Source organism: Cebus imitator, unplaced genomic scaffold, assembly GCF_001604975.1.
Source record: "Cebus imitator isolate Cc_AM_T3 unplaced genomic scaffold, Cebus_imitator-1.0 Scaffold469, whole genome shotgun sequence".
Classification (NCBI taxonomy): domain Eukaryota; kingdom Metazoa; phylum Chordata; class Mammalia; order Primates; family Cebidae; genus Cebus; species Cebus imitator.
Window position 1 is genome coordinate 928,456 of NW_016107784.1, and position 4,984 is coordinate 933,439.

The following is a 4,984-nucleotide window of genomic DNA, read 5'->3' on the forward strand; positions in this document are numbered from 1 at the left end:
TTCTTTCCCTCTTTCCTGCTACTGCACTTGACTAGTCTTTAAAAAGAAGTCTCTAACATGGACCAGGCATGGTGGCAGTATTACAGGTGCCCACCACCACGCCCAGCTAATTTTTGTATTTTTACAAAAATGTTTTAAAATGAAAGTTGCCTGGCCATCAATTTTCATTTTAAAACTTCCTATAGTATTTTCTGCGTGTGCATGGATTGCCAAAGTTTCCTGAAAGCAGAGACCTTTTTTAATTAAAAGTTCTCTTCATATATCTTCATGACGTTGTCACAATGCTATGCACACAGTACACTTAATCAGCAAATATTTGGAAAAGTGAATAAATAATTAAACTCGATTTCTCATGAAATCTTAAAAATAGTCATTGTTGGCTGGGCATGGTGGCTCATGCCTGTAATCCCAGCACTTTGGAAGGCCGAGGTGGGTGGATCATTTGAGGTCAGGAGTTCAAGACCAGCCTGGCCAACATGGTGAAATCCTATCTCTACTAAAAACACAAAAATTAGCTGGGCAGTATTGGTGCTTACCTATAATCCCAGCTATTTGGGAGGCTGAGGCAGGAGAATCACTTGAACCCAGGAGGCAGAGGTCACAGTAAGCTGAGATCACGCCACTGCACTCCAGCCTGGGTGACAGAGCAAGACCGTCTCAAAGAATAATAATATAATAATAACCATTGTCTCTATTACAGAGTGATTCTCAGTAATATATGAGAAATAGTGAGCATTATAAGCTATTGCAATAGGCTAAGCAAGAGTTATCGATGGCTTAAACTAAAGTGTGTCAATGGCTTCCAGCCAAAAGGCACAGGAGCACACCTAGAGCTGAACACATTAGGTCTGTTACTCATTGCAGTGAGGGAGAATACACATCATGGGGAGATATGAGCTACGAGTTGTCTCAGTAAGAGGGTGTTAGAAAGAACCAGTAATAGAATTTGGGCTTTAGTTAGTGTATAGAGTACCCTTGATATAACTAACTTTGGCTGGGCATGGTGGCTCATGCCTGTAATCCCAGCACTTTGGGAAGCCAAGGTAGGTGGATCACTGGAAGTGAGGAATTCAAAACAAGCCTGGCCAATATGGTGAAACCCTGTCTCTACTAAAAAAAATAAAAATAAAAATAAAAATACACAAATTAGCTGAGTATAGTGGTGCATGACTGTAATTCCAGCTACTCAGAAGGCTGAGGCAGGAGAATCGCTTGAATCCTGAAGGCAGATGTTGCAGTAAACAGAGATCAAGCCATTGCACTCCAGCCCGGGTGACAGAGCAAGACTCCATCTCAAAAACACAACAACAAAAAATACATAACTAACTCCATCTTATTAAAAAAGATGTCATTTTACATTTCATAGGGCACTTTGCCAGTAGGAATAACACATTCCATTTAGTACATAAACAAATAGAGCTGCGTACAACCAGATAAAAACACAAACACACTCTTCCACTATCAGTTCTCACCAAATACTCTATGACTATAAGAAGATTAGGCCTTCAACAACTCAAAACACTCATCCAAACTGACATTTTCTTGCATTCACTCATGACAAAAGCCTGGCATCTGCCACCAAAGGCTCTGCCACCTTAGTCCTACATGATGAGCAAACCAACCAGTCCAAACCTGGACTCCTTTGGTCGTCTTCACTCCCACTAAACTAGTTCACTGACCCTTTCTCCTAGTTCCTTTTTTTTGAGACGGAGTTTCACTCATGTTACCCAGGCTGGAGTGCAATGGCACAATCTCGGCTCACCGCAACCTCCACCTCCTGGGTTCAGGCAATTCTCCTGCCCCAGCCTCCTGAGTAGCTGGGATTACAGGCACGCGCCACCATGCCCAGCTAATGTTTTGTATTTTTAGTAGAGACGGGGTTTCACCATGTTGACCAGGATGGTCTCGATCTCTTGACCTCGTGATCTACCCGCCTCGGCCTCCCAAAGTGCTGGAATTACAGGCGTGAGCCACTGCGCCCAGCTCTTTTTTTTTTTTTTTTTTTTTTTTTTAATGTTAAATGTTACTTTGTTTATTGTAAAATTCTTAACCTATAATATATGGTTGGCAATATTGACTGACTTATAAAGTGACTTGAGCCTGTGTGCCCACGGCTCTGACCACCAAAGAAACAAAAAGTAATTTAAAAAATGGACTCCTTAAGAACTCCGTGTAATTTGTAACTTTTGTGATTAAAATAACAACGACAAAATCCTAACATGGTAAAAACACACAAACATTCATAGACTTGATTATTTCCACCTTACACCGCTCATGACGGTTGGGTGATTTGCAGGGAAGGTCAAATAAAATGAAGACTTGCTCTTGATCAGATGTCAGGGAATCAGGTCAATTCTGTAACTGATAATACCTATTCGTATGCGACTAGATATTATCTCAGAGAAGGCAGATTAGAACAAGGATGAAGCTGTAATCGGTAAAGACGTGGCAGTCACTCGGCCTGGCCTATGCCATTTCTGCTCCCCCGTGCTCAGTCCTAACACGGTAGTCTGGCAGGACACGCAGCGATCTCCCTCTCAGTTTAGGAGGGCTGGCAAGAGAGGACAATTTAAGATTCAAAAAGAAAAAAGAAAAAGTAGCAGTCATTCATTTTTAGTCAAGAGGATGAGTGTTTGATATTTTGTGGGTGACACAGTAAACTTGTTTAATTTTTGTCTATATTTAGAAAAACTTATGAAGAGACTTTGCTTTCTCTTGTTTTGTCATAGTCTTAGAGTAACTTTTTCTGAGGTTGGAGACTGTTTATGTCCAATAGGAAAATAATTTGTCTTAGCTATGTGTATCAAGGCAGCTTTCAATCGCCAGGAGCTGCCTTCTTTTCATCTTTCTCAAGGATAGTAGAAGAGATAGAGAAAAGTAAATTTAAGAGATATTTAGAAAATAAAGTCTATACGACTAGCTATGTGGGCAGAGATGAGGTCAGGGAGACTTCTTCTTCTTTTTTTTTTTTCTTTTAAAGATGGGGTTTCACCATGATGGCCAGGCTGGTCTTGAACTCTTGACCTCAGGTGATCCACCCACCTCGGCCTCCCAAAGTGCTAGAATGACTTCTGCCTTGCAAACAGAGAGGATGGCAATGCCATTCATTGAGACAGCACCAGCTTTCTATTATCATCTAACTTAATACTTACCAAAAATATTATTATTTTTATTTTGAGACAGAGTCTCACTCTGTCATCCAGGCTGGCGTGCAGTGGTGTGATCATGGCTCACTGCAGCCTCTGCCTCCTGGGCTCAAGCAATCCTCCCACCTCAGCCCCCCTGAGTAGCTGAAACTACAAGCCCAGCTAATTTTTGTAATTTTTGTGCAGATGGGGTTTCACTCTGTTGCTCAGGTTGGTCTCAAACTCCTGGGCTCAAGCAAACCACAATCCTCAGCCTCCCAAAGTGCTGAGATTACAGGCATGAGCCATGTTCATGGCTCTCGAAGTGCTGAGGTGCAGGCATGAGCCAAAGATAGGTGAAATGTTAATATTAACGACCCATTTTACAGAGGGGAACGAAATTAAGGCTTCATAGAGGTTAACTATCTAACCCATTGTCACATGGAACCAGAACTCAAATTTAGGCTTGTTTGACTTCAAAGTCTTAGTGACAGGCCAGGCACGGTAGCTCACTCCTGTAATCCCAGCACTTTGGGAGGCTGAGGCAGATAGATCACTTGAGGCCAAGAGTTCAAGAGCAGCCTGGCCAACATCATGAAACCCCGTCTCTACTAAAAATACAAAAATTAGCCAGGTGTGGTGGCACATACCTGTCATCCCAGCTACTCGGGAGGCTGAGGCACAAGAATCACTTGAGCCCAGGAGGCAGACATTGCAGTGAGCTAATATCATGCCACTGTACTCCAGCCTAGGTGATAAAGTAAGACTCTGTCTCAAAAAAAAAAAAAAAAGTTATACTGACTTTTAAAATTTTTCTATAATTCTGCTATCTAGTTCCAGGCTATTTTCATCAGCCTCAAAACAAAAAATCTCAATATTGATTCTTCCTAACCGTGAACATGGAATGTTTCCCCATCTGTTTGTGTCCTCTCTTATTTCGTCGAGCAGTGGCTTGTAGTTCTCCTTGAAGAGGTCCTTTACATTCCTTGTTAGTTCTATTCCTAGGTATTTTCTTCTCTTTGTAGCAATTGTGAATGGGAGTTTGCTCTTGATTTGGCTCTCTTTAAGTCTGTTTTTGGTGTATAGGAATGCTTGTGATTTCTGCACAATGATTTTGTATCCTGAGACTGCTGAAGTTGAGCCGGGGGTAGGGAGTGAAATGCCAGATATAGGTGACAGGGATGGAGGCAGCAAACCGCATTGCCATGTATGAACCTCTGCAATAATCCTGCATGTTCTGCACATGTGCCCCAGAACCTAAAATGCAATAATATACACATATGTATATAAACAATCTCATACCCGTTAAGTAGACACTCCTCATTTCCCCTCCCTCCAGTCCATGACAACCATAAATCTTTCTGTCTCTATGGATTTTCCTATTTTGGACATTTCATATAAATGGAACCACGCAAGGAGCAACTTTTTGTGTCTAAATTATGTCACATAGCACAATGTTTGCAAGGTTCATCCACGTTGCAGCAAGTATCAACACTTCATTCATCTTTATGACTGAATAAAATTCCGTTGTAGGATATACCGCCTTTTGTTTATCTACTCATGAGTTGATGGTGTGCCTACTTTTTGGCCATTATGAATACGCTTTTTTTGAACATTCATGTACAAGTTTTTGTTTGAACAAATGTATCTAATTCTCTTAGCTATATCCCCAGGAGTAGAATTGCTGGGTCATATGGTAATTCTAGGTTTAACTTTAGAGGAACTGCCAACTGTTTTCCACAACTGCTGCATCATTTTATATTTTCACCAGGCAATATATGAGGCTTCCAATTTCTACAGTATTCATGATTGGGTTTGTGCGTGTGCTAGTTGTTTTTTTTTTTTTTTTTTTTTTTTTT

The 4,984-nt window shown here is 41.1% G+C and overlaps 1 non-coding gene across 1 annotated transcript; it reads left to right on the forward strand.

Moving 5' to 3' along the window:
- The first annotated feature begins 2,456 nt into the window (after positions 1–2,456).
- Positions 2,457–2,569, forward strand: LOC119468668. The gene has a single exon (XR_005197411.1).
- The last annotated feature ends 2,415 nt before the right edge of the window (positions 2,570–4,984 follow it).